Below are 12,813 nucleotides of genomic sequence, written 5' to 3' on the forward strand. Positions count from 1 at the left end.
AGAAAAACACAGGCTGAAAAGACAAAACAAATATTATAATCAGATTCAAATATGACAGAGATGTTGCAATTATCAAACTAGGAATTTAAAATAGCTGCGATTAATATGTTAAGGGCTCCAATGGAAAAATATAGAAAACTAAGAAAGAATCAAAGGAAATGCTAGTAATCAAAAAGACTGTAACATAAATTAAAACATGCCTTTGATGGATTCATCAATAGACTGGACACTGGTGAAGAAAGAATCAATGAGCTTGAAGATACGTCAGTATAAACTTCCAAAACTGAAATGCAAAGAGAAAAAAAAGAATGAAAACACACAAAAAAACTGCATGGACAATTTCAAAACATGTAACATATGCTTTATTAGAATAACAGGGAAAATGCAGATATAAGGCAGCAAAAGTAATATTTTGCTTAAGACCATTAATTGTTAGGAAAATGCAAATCAAATGCCACAGTGAGGTATCACTCCATACCTCCTATTACGGGTATAATAATAAGAAAATAACTGTTGGAGAGAAATTGAACCCATGTATATTGCTGGTGGGAATATAACATGGTTCAGACACTGTGGAAAATAATTTTTCAGTTCCTCAAAAAAGTTAAACACAGAGTTACCATATGGCCTAAAATTCCACTTCTAGATGTATATCCCCAAAATTAAACCAGATACTCAACAAATACATGCACAAGTATGTTCATAGCAGCACTATTCACAGTAGCCAAATGTGGAAACAGTTTAAATGTCCATCATTAGATGAACGGATACATAAACTGGTATATACAGCTATAAAGAGGAATGAAGAGCTGATACTTGCTACAATATACATGCACATTTTGCTAAGTGAAAGATGCTAGGTCACTTAAGGTATAATTTCATTTACATGAAATGTCCAACATAGGTAAATCCATAGAGATAAAATGCAGATTGGTGATTGGTAGGCACTGAGGGAGGGAGGAAAGGGAGAATAACTGTTTAATTGGTATGGAGTTTCCTTCTGGGGTGATGACAGTTTTAGAACTAGATGAAGGTGATGGGTGCACAGACTGTACTAAATGCCACTGAACTGTTCACTTCAAAATGTCTAATTTTTTATTATGAGAATTTTACCTGAAGAAAAGAAAAAGTATTATAAAAGTCAGTGGCTAAAAACCAAACATAAAAACAAAGTTTAAAAAGCAGCTAGGGATAGGGGCGCCTGGGTGGCACAGTCAGCTAAGCGACTCTTGATCTCAGGTCACAATCGCAGGGTTCGTGAGTTCAAGCACCGCATTAGGCCCTGCACTGATGGCGCTGAGTCTGCTTGGTATTCTGTCTCTCCTTCTTCTCTGCCCTTCCCCCAGTTGTGTTCTCTCTCTCTCTCTCGCTCTCTCAAGGTAAATAAAAAAAACTTAATTTAAAAAATTAAAAAGCAGCTAAGGATACAAAGCTATGTAGGGAACAAAAACACTAATTATGGTAAATTTTTCAATAAAAATAGTGGAGTCCAAATGAAAATAGAAACATATTTTTAAGTGCCAAACACAAATAAATAACCAAACTAACCTGTCAACTAGAATTCTATATCCAGCAAACAAGATCTTCCAAAACTAAGAGTGAAATAAAGGTATATTTAGAAAAATAAAAGATGAGAGAATGACACCAGCACACAACTTCACAATAAGTAATGCTAAAGGAATTCTTTGGGCTGAAGGGAATGGTCAGTAGATGACAATTGAAATCAATGGAAAGACATAAATAGCCCAGCAAGTGGCAAATATATTAATAAATATAAAAGGTTATAACTTTTCTTATATTAATTTTTATTAAATAAGTAGAATTGTCTCTTTAAGCAAAAAAATTAAAAACAAAATTGTATTATCGAGATCATAATATATGTTCATATATAATATATGCAAATATAACCCAACTGATGGGGACAGGACAATTGAATTATATGGTTATAGGTTTATTTATATTACCCGAAGTAATATAATAATAAACATAGGCAGGCATATCAAAGGAATCAATAGAGAAATTAAAATGGAAAACTAAGAAGTAGTCCATTAAATAATTAAAAATATGAAAGGAAAAATAACAACAAACATTTTAACTATCAAGATCGAGCAAGCGCTGATCCGCTGGGGAAGGGGCAGAGAAAAAGGGAGACAGAAGATTTGAAGAGGGCTCTGGCCTGACAGCAGAGAGCCCCCCATACAGGGCTGGAACTCATGAACCATGAGATCACAATCTAGGCCAAAGTCAGATGCTTAACCGACTGTGCCACCCAGGTGCTCCAAGAATGGAAAAATTTTAAGATATGCTTAGAGAATAGTGAATAAAATAGACTCAATGAATCTCCCCAAGATAAGCCGTTATATCTAAACATGAAAATGATTACAATTTCTTTTTCCTCCATATCCATAGACATCACTTTCTAGTTCGCTGCCTCAGAGGAGCATAAAACTTAAAATTAAAACTGAAGTTTTAAAGAAATGACACCTAGTGTTGACATTCTAAATTTTTAGTTAATCTTGGAAGAAGAGAAACAGCAGTTAATTTGTGAAAAAAGTACTTTTTCTTTAAATGGTTTTCTTTAAATGAATTATAAGGTGGTGAGGAGAAATCTTGCATAAATGAGTGATGGTGAATGAATGAAAGGTGGATAAACATTGTCACTTGACAGATTCAAAGAAATATATGACATTACCTATCATGGAGAATTAAAGCATGAAAGCAGGAATTGGAAAAAGATGAATAAGAAGTTACAGTAATGCAGAAAAATATGATGTTATCAAAGGATGGATGAGAGAGTTGGCAATAGAGCAAACAACATGGATTCAGAGGATGTAAATTGACTTACAAATGTGATCTCAACAAGCCATTTCCTTCATTCTTCTCTGCTGTCTTCATCTCTTAGACCTCCATAGCTTTTTCACAGTCTGTATGGTGAACTAACTTAGTAATGAAAGCAAAATTCCATAACAGTTTTTTGTTGGATTTAGGTAGGACTCAGATCACAGAGATTGAGATTAAATAATTCATGAATGGTATAAAGATGATTGTGGAATTTTGCTGAAGAATTTAAATTTGGAAGGAAAGCAAAGCACAGGATTTGGTTAAGAAAATAGGATCAAGTGAAGTATTTTAGGGTTTGTTTATCTGGGGTTGGTTTTTAAAATTTGTCTCCTATAAACTGGAGTGCAATAGCACATCTGAAGATTTGTGACTGATAGTTTTGTGAGAGAAAAAAAGGCTTAGAGAGTGATTTGGGGATAACATTTCCTGAACTGATGATCATAATCATTGCCAATTAGCAGTAAAGTTCATTTCATTGTGGATTTTAAAAGTATGTAAGTATAAATAATGCACAGTTTTGTGTGTATGTGTGTGTTAGACTGTTTTGAGAATTGGATAAAAATATCAGAGGTCTTTACTAGATATTATATACATATAACACATATGTACACACACATATATGAAATTACACAAATTTAGTTGTTGACAAACCCCTCAAAGTGCATTTAATGAGGAGTACAGTTACCCCTGGTTAAGAGTCCCTGCTCTATAGTTACTGGTGACTGTGTATCTTTCTATGAACACAAAAGTAATTGTAACATTATTTAGTGCAACAAAAATATTAAAAATTTACATCAGTATTTTTGAAGTGAAGATGTATCATACCATATTTCTCTACAATACAATGAAAAAAAGTTATGTCAAATATGCTTAAAAAGCTGTTCTATTTTAGCCTTCAGTGGATTAGAAAGGCAGTTCAGTAGTTTTGAAAGTGAATAATTACAGAGTAGAGCATGACAGACCTAGAGAGCTCAACTTAGAACTTGAGAACAATGATGTATGTGGTTTACAGAAGTAGGCACATGTGAAGAATGAGGGAATGCATGAGTGAATGAATGAGTGAATTAATGAAATGAAAAGGCTTTCAGAGCCAGGTAAGAAAAATGGCAACGCCACACTGATACTGAGGTGCCAAGGGGGTTACTGAGTTTTTTATGTCCAGGCAGCTTTAAGTCCAAAGACCAGCTGTGACTACAGAGTAATCCATCTTTTTAGCCTCTGATATAAACTCAAAATATCTGTGCCTTTATGCCTTTCTGCAGCTGAAGAATTTCTTCTTTTTTTTTTTAATAAAGCATACCTTCTCCTCAACAAATGAACTCCCACACCCCATTCCACCTTCCCCCATGTTACCTTCCTAATCAGACTCAACCACTGAAGGATTTAAAACTTGGCCAGTTGTAAGCGGAAAAAGTCTCTCTTCTATGAAACTGTGTCTGCAAAGACTGGCTTTTGCCCAAGCCACAGGAACTTTAAACAGTCTGCTAGCTCAGTCAGCATAGACAGGTTCAAGCAGAGTGGGATAAAAAGCTGCTGCTACCAGGCTTTTAATCTTGCAGGTTGCAGGAGCCCTTGATGTTTTAGGTCTTATTCTCTTGAAGATGGTTTACAAATGTACAACAGCAGAGTCAAAAACTGCTAAAATCTATTGGTATGTATATCAAATAGGGGAAAGTGGAAAGAAAACCAGATAATGAAGATGAGTGTTTATTCAGATCCAGATGACTATTCAGATGACCAGACTGCTTAATAGTTAAAATTCTGACTTGGCATTTAATTCAACTCCAAAATTTTTCAAAAACCACTCTAATTTTCACTTCATGAAATAGAAGAATGAGACTAGCTCTGACCCTGTCTTTGACAGTCAGTGCCTATGTGACTTCTGATATCTTAGCATCTCTGAGCATCCATATCTTTATCTGTAAAACAGGATAACTGTTCTATCTGTTGAATGTGTGAATGAAGCATCAGAGACACACAGAGAAGCTGTTCCGTAATCAATCCTCTTTCTTACTGTTAAAGTTATGTCACTTAGTTGGCTTTTTACACATGCTGACATTTGGGACACCTTACCTTTTAAAATATTTAATTGGATATGTAAAATATAATATGACTTCCATTAGAACTCATACTTGACACACAATTTTAGGAAGCATTGATCTACATTTGTCATGCTGGTGAGATTTGTAGCTTAAACATTAAAGTCACTAACTACATCTAAAATATTCTGATCATTTCTAAGGTTAGTCTTTATAGTACGGGTGTTGAGTGTGTAAGTGTTGCATTTTAAGAGGGAGTAAAGATTTTCCTTTCTCTAGAAGCTAAAAATAAGATGCAGAAAAGAAACACAATGTGGCGTTTGGGAACCTGATTCATTCTGATCAACAAAGTATATCCTCCATCAAGAAGCCCTTCTTCATACATTGTTTCAAAACACTTCTTTTTCACGATTAGATTATTTCATTTCTTTTAGACATATACTGTCTACAAACCATTTTTCTCTCATCCCATTATTGACACAAAGAATAGGAAACAAACCACTTCTAAAATGTAATGATGTACATTGTACTCTTGTTATTCATTTAGCCCCAGCAGGTTGACCAATCAGGTATTGTGAAGGACTCACCCCACATTATCCATCATGTATCATCTATTGATCATCTGTCTATCATCTATTTAGTAGGCTTCATGCCCAGCACAGAGCCCAATGCAGGACTTGAATGCACGATCCTGATATCAAGACCTGAGTTGAGATCAAGAGTCACATGCTTCATCTATTGAACCACCCAGGTGCCCCCCCACCCCACTTAATTTTTCGAGTCTAAAAAATGAAACAAATCTCAGAAGTTATATTTGAGTATAGGTGAAACTTTATAGAAGTAAAGTCTTTTTTTGGAATGATATAATAAATCATCTAGAGTTTTTTTAAAAATGAGGTTACCTTATCTAGATGTAATATTCGAACATAAATAGACCAAGTTGCTTCAAATATATGTCTGGGAAAAACTTATCAGGAGAAGTATACAAAAATAGAAGTAGGTAAGAAAATTTAGAAGGTGATTTGTGAATTGTCCTCTGAGAAGATGAAGATCTTTACAATAATCTGGAGAGAGTTATAACAATATAATTACTTTATAGTCTATGCATCTATTCTTTATTGTGCTCAGTTTCTGCCCTTTCCACTTTCAGATCCCTTTCTAGCTCAATATCTTTATTTTTTAAAATATTTTATTTAGGGTGCTTGAGTGGCTGTCAGTCAGTTAAGCGTCCAACATCAGCTCAGGTCATGATCTCATGGTTCATGAGTTTGAGCTCCGTGTCAGGCTCTCTGGCCTCAACACAGAGCCTTCTTCAAATCCTCTGTCTCCCACTCTCTGGCCTTCACCCACTCATGCTCTCTCTCTCTCTCTAAAAAATAAGTAAACAGTAAAAAAATATTTTATTCATTTAAGTAATATCCACACCCAACATAGGACTTGAGCTTACAACCCTGAAATCAAGTGCTCTTCTGACTGAGCCAGCCTGACTCCCCTCTAGCTAACTATCTTTAAAGACTGTATTCACATTTCTTTTTTGTGTAGTAACTCTGAATATACTGATCACAAAGTAAAATGACATTTATTGCCTTAGGTTGCTCCAGCTATGGTGGGTGTAGTTAAAAATGTACTGAAATATTGTTTCAGCAGGGTCTGTGAATATTGTACGCAAATATTCTTTGCAGATACAGAGATCTGAGAATTTTTATTATCCACTTAGAGTACCTCAAATTGAATCACACTAAGTTCATGTGTCAGAAGTTGGAAAAGATGATCTGTTTAAAACAATTATGCAACCAGCAGGTGTCTACATTAATGGCAAAGAGCTTTGCCGTTTTCTCATTGAGTTACATTTAATTCAGCTGGCTCATGGGACAGCTGACAGGATGTGATGGGAACTAGCCATAGTCTGTCCCTAAAAAAGCCCAACTGTGTTTCATTTTATAATGGTTTGTCTCATTTTTCCCTACAACATCCTAGTAATAGTAACGAATCATATGAACTTCTTTGAAACAAGCATCATCTTATCACCTTCTCACATATGTCATTGTCACACAGTTGTCCTTTTTCTTCTTTGCAGGCTGCCCTTTTTCTGATTGTGTTTTTGCCCTGGCAGGCTGCAGCAGTTTGTAGCAAGAGTGACTAAAACCTTTAGAAGTGAAGATGAAGACTTGGGAACCACAGTGTTTACCAAAAGAAAAAGAAAGAGAAAGTTGGCCACTGCACACACTTATCCAATTGTTTTTATGATTTCTTTAGAACAAGGAAAATGATGCTCACAGCTGCATTCCAGCGTGTGTGTGTGTGGTGGGTGGGAAAGCTGTGGAGAGGAAAGAAGGCAGGCAGGGTGCTCCAGTGACCTGGATAAAGTTACTCGATTACAACAATTCATTTTTCTCTAAATCACTCTCAAGCGAAAAAATAATCCAAAATCAGGACAAGGGAATGGAAAAGCTTCATAGTTTGGGACTCTATGACATAGTGTGAAACACATTCATAATGAATCAGAGGCATCATTAGTTCTAAAAGGATCCTTAACATCATTATTTATTTTATTTTGTTTGAAATGTTGAGAGGAAAGTGTAAGTGGGATTTGAAACACGTCTTATTTGACTACTCTTTGAGAGAGGGAGAGGGGCAGAGGGAGAGAGAGAATCTTAAACAGGCTCTATGCCCAGCACAGAGCCTGATGTGGGGTTCAGTCTCATGACCATGAGATCATGACCTGAGCCGAAATCAACAGTCAGTCACTCAACCTACTGAGCCACCCAGGCGCCCCTTATTTGAATATTGTTTAACAATTCTTATGGCACAGACCCTATTGAGCTGTGCAAAATGACTGTGATGAAATTTGAAGCTATGTAGAGATTGAGATGATTCACTTTCTGCACACAGAGCAAACACCAACATTCAGCACAAAGGTAGTAAGTCACAGTAATAATCCAAGATTACCCAGAGGGGAGAAAAAAACTAAAATAATATTTTTGTTTTTCAAAATGTGGATTTTCTTTCCTTCTCTGAGTCTGCCCTCTCATCACTGAACAGGGTGGAGGGGGGGAACATCAGCGTCTACAAGAACACCACAAGAGTAATTAATGAATTTTATAAAGGGTTTGTATAAACACTTGCAGGTTTTTATAAGGGAAATAATATTGACTTGTGTTGTATCCTATGCCCAATAATGTGGAATGACTTCTCCTGGGTTACAGTGTTAAAGGAATTGGAAAACCCAAAACCTTTCATTGAAAATAAGGCTGCTTTCTGAAGCAAAGGTTGGCTTTGTCTTAAAACATGTTTCCTTTAAATGGACTTTGGTGGATGAGCTAATGCAATGATAATAAGGCAAAGAAGTTTTAAAAAGTAGGAACGGGTTTGAATTTAGAAACTGTGACACAGGCTTTAGGTATTCATCAATTTGCAGTATGCTTGCTAGCCTGTCTTTTTGTAGGCAGAAGTAGTTACATACATCATAAAACCTGGATTAGAGGTTGGATGTCAATGTATTTAATTAGCTGAATAACAATTCCTATAAATTACTCAATATTTCAAATGTGTCCATAACGATTTAACAAAAATTACCTTAGCTCCTTGTCTCTTAAGATCTCAAAGTTTTGATATTAGCTTGACTTTTAAAAGCTAAAGGATCACAAATTAATGCAAAATTTCCCTGAAATCAAAGCAGGTATTTGAAAGAAGTTAACTGGGTATGATCTTCCTCTGGGGTTGAGGCGCACAAACAAGAGAGTCTACTTTTTTTTTTTCCCCAAAATGAACTTTTTCCTAATTTATCTTTTGCCTTCCTTTCTAATTCTTTGTCTCATATCTGTGGGTTAGAGTTAAAAGAACAGTAATTAATTTGTCCCTCTCACTTACTAGTGTAATAAAATAACCTAAAAAGTATTCTGTGCTCATACTGCTGTTTGACTCAGTTAAAATAGCACCAGTTCTTAGATGTTTTTATAGCCAGTCCCTAAGACCTTCCAAACCAAGTGAATAAATCCTCAATAAATTGTCTGACATTTTCAAGTGCTAAAATTGTTCAAATAGTTTCCTATATCCTGTGCCCCTCCTCATTTTATTTCACATCTGTGTTTGCCACTAATTAATACCATCTCGTTTTTTATTATTCTTTAAATAGAGAGGCTTTAGAAAATATTTCCCTCTAAGAAATATCTGTTATACATTTTTTTTTATTGCTATGCAGGTTAATTTGACAGCCTTGGTTCTGCCCCCACCCCTTGAGCAAGAAAATTTTGAGTTCCTCCCTTCAGAAACTAGTGTGGAGTAAAGTTGTGTTTATATTTAGAGCAAAGTAACAGATATTTGTCTAATTTACTTATATATAAATATGATTTTTAAATAAAGTTTGATTATGCTTCCTTTTGAATTTTGTGTACATTGGACCCAAAATGCTAAATGAAAAATCAAGCAATAAAGTTTAATTTAAAAATTGTCTTTTATTTTTGACTTTTTATGAGTCTTATAATACTACACCAAGCCTTTCACCCCCCCTTTTTTTTTCCAGTAAAGTCCTTCAGTAGGTACTGCAAAGAAACAGTTACTCAGGTTACTGACCTCTTTTTTATTGGGACGTGTGTGTGTGTTGAAGGATTTCACACTTATTTTCAGTAATGTCAAAAAAGAATTATATTGTGAATATGTATGATGCCATTTATTCTGTTTTTCCTCATATTCAACTTATTTTCATATGCATAATAAAGCTTGCTTATAACAGGAGCTCCTATAAAGATTTCCTCATCACTCTTCTGTAATCTATTCCACATATATATCACACACACAGGCAGTCTACATCTTAAAAATTAAAACCAGATTCACTAATAACTGTACAATCCTAAACTGTAAATCCTGTGGATGCCTTACACAAAGGTATTGAGGATAGAGACACATCCTAAAAGATTCAAGATTACGAATCAAGACACCAGAACTATACAAGATGAAGACAAAAAAAATGTAAGAACGAGAAAATATGAATATTTTTCTTTTATTTTTACATGGTGTCTGCTTTTCAAATGGGTATGGGACAGAACAGGGAGCAAACGCAATAACTCTTCCTTTTGTTTTCTTTCTACTCTCAAACATTTTGCAAGTCCTAGTGAGCCAACAATTGGACATAAAAGTCATACAAGAATTGTAATAGTAATAGGAAAAAGAGTATGTATTTTTGCAAAACATCACTTTTCATTCCAGCAGGAGAAAGTATGTGCGGCTGTTTATCTTGGTTTTGCTGCTGCTTTGCACTGTCCAATATGGGCTGGCTGTCTGGAGAGCTTTCCACAGTCGCTTACAAGAGCTTCACTATTCGTCAGGGCAATAAGGAGATGCTTTTGAGTGTGTTGAGTTAAAAGCTCCATTTAGTCTTTCTTTCACTCAATCTGCTTATGTAACTTAAATATTTTTAGTGCCCAGGAGTTCAAAGCAACTAATGTGTTGTGTTTCAGGATGACAAATAGAACACACTAAAAACAGCATTAGAATGTTTTCCTAAGCAAGTTTCAGGGAAATGTGCGGTGCTCTGAATGGGACTCCACATAGCATTTTGGCCCTAGAGCGTTTCCTTCCTTGTGCTCAGGCCTGAATGACTCATTGTGCCTGGCCTTCCCTGCTCTCCAATAGGCCTGAGCCTGACCACGAACAAGCAAGAAGCATAAGCTGAATTCATATGTGGCTCCCAAGTGACAGAAAGGAAATATTCCTTCTGGTAATTTATTGATGAGCTAAGTCCAGATGTAGATGCTTGTTTCACTGAACAGGGCGTCTTCGCAGCTTGGCTCTCCTTTTGAATGGCAGCCAAGGAATTCCTACCAGGAGTTACCAAGAAAACACACTCTTTCTTACTGAGGTTTGAGATATGAATAGCCCTGGAGAATTAATCCAATCTAGGGAACATAGTAAGAGGCTTTTCTGCTGTAGACTGACTGTTAGCAGAAAGCTATTTGAGATATTGTAATAACTCTAGCATTGTAGCCTTATTTCATCTCCAGAGGCATTTGATTTACGAAAATCTTATTAGTGGAAATATCACAGTCTTCACTCACTGGCTGATGTGATCAGTTGTGACACAAGAGGTCCTCTTTGGAGAAATAGAGAAATTTTTGTTAGTTCACTGCATTCAGTAGATGCTGCCTTAAAAGTAAGGATTTTTTCATGTTTATTTATTTGTTTTTAGAGAAAGAGAGAGAGAGAGAGAGAGAGAACAAGTGGGGGAGGGACAGAGAGAGAGGGAAAGAGAGAATCCCAAGCAGATAGTGCTCTGTACTATCAGCTCATCAGCTATCAGCACATTGACATGGGGCTCAATCTCACGAACCTCAAGATCATGACCTGAGTTGAAATCAAGAGTCAGATGCTTAACCAACAGAGCCACCCAGGTGCCCCAGTAGGGAATTAAAGAAAAAAAATATTGAATTTCATTCAGAATATTTTAATGTCTTCATGAGAACAAAAGAATTGCAAAATGCAATTGCAAAGGTGTTTTTATCACTGGAAATGCAAATGCCTGTCATTCAGTAGATCTTCACATCATTCGGACCACGTGGAAGGTCCACTGAATAAGGCTGTCAGTGAAAGAGTACTGAAAGACCTCGGTGGTCATGCTTGATGCTATTTTTCTTACAATAGTACCCTAAAATATAGTTGTATGTAAAGATCCTTTTCCAATACTTGAATAATTCTCCATGGATTTTAATTATAAAGTCCCAGACTGTAACCGTGAGTTTAGTTTGATTTAGTAAAATGATACATATTGAGAAAATGTCAATTTATCCCACAAGAACATATGTAACTGTAAAAAATACAGCTAACCAATTTTTTAGGACCTGTTTTGAAAACATATTCTCCTTCTCAAGAAATATGCGTCCTCTGCGTTTTAATTATTCAATACATCCACCTTTATTTTTTTTACTCCACTTTTCATTGTCTTCCTCCATCTGTGGCTCCTATGACTTCCTGCATCAGACCTCTCTGCACTCCAACACAAGGGTGTGACTCATGTTTACAATTCATTTTTCTCTTTCTGTATTTTCCTCCACATTCGGATACAAATTAGCAAAGATAGGGGAGATTTGATTACTAATTACACAATGAGATTGTTTAATATACTTTTCATCATCTACTTTTCTTCATTTTATCTTCTCCTAGTAATGCATTGTGAAAATACTTTTGAGTTAGCTTGTACAGCACTGATTTACTTTTTTTTTTTAATAAATGCAAAATGTTCCATGGAATAGCTGTGCCTTAATTTACTATTCCTTTCTATACTGAATTGCATTCACTTTTTCCTAACATATCTTCACCCATTACAAGGTAAGTATGTTTGTACAAAGGTTTGTTGTTGTTGTTGTTTACTAACTGATGTTTTTGCTTCCATGTGACTGAATTCCTAGGAATGGATGCTGTGTTTCAAGACCTTATTTTTAATATTAAGAGATATTGTCACATTGCTTTCCAAAAAGACCATAACACTTTATATTTCCATCAGCCATATGTGAAACTTCCCTTTCCCCCAAACTTCTCACCCCCAATTATGACATAGATATTATAATTCTTCCTAAAGGCTACTAATTTGATGACTATGAAATAATAGAGTTTCATAATTTTATTATCAATTGGCAAAATGCAAATTAAAAATATCATGGTTTTTTTCATGCTTGCATCAACTTTTTTAACTTTCTTTTCTTTAGTTTTTGAGCTTACTCTTCCATAAATTATAATTATATAATTGCTGCCAGTTTTATCTGGGTTGATTTTGTTTTTCAATTCCTAAGAACTTTTTGCATATTCTAGATATAAAATCTTTCTTTCATTTGGGTTTACAAGTGTTTTTTCAAACCTATTTTATTATGTTGAAATTATTTATAATATTTTACCATACAAAGCTTTAATTTATAATAAATAATTAAATTCTAGTTGCTGTTCT

The 12,813-nt window shown here is 35.1% G+C and overlaps 1 long non-coding RNA gene across 1 annotated transcript in view; it reads right to left on the reverse strand.

The window, feature by feature from the left end:
- Positions 1 to 220: 220 nt before the first annotated feature.
- Positions 221 to 12,813, reverse strand: part of LOC122220128 — a 221,820-nt gene continuing 209,227 nt past the window's right edge. Inside the window, exon 4 of the long non-coding RNA XR_006202689.1 lies at positions 221 to 283. This is a non-coding gene — a long non-coding RNA (uncharacterized LOC122220128). The remainder of the gene's footprint in view (positions 284 to 12,813) is intronic.

The sequence above is a fragment of the Panthera leo genome, chromosome B2, assembly GCF_018350215.1.
Source record: "Panthera leo isolate Ple1 chromosome B2, P.leo_Ple1_pat1.1, whole genome shotgun sequence".
Taxonomy (NCBI): domain Eukaryota; kingdom Metazoa; phylum Chordata; class Mammalia; order Carnivora; family Felidae; genus Panthera; species Panthera leo.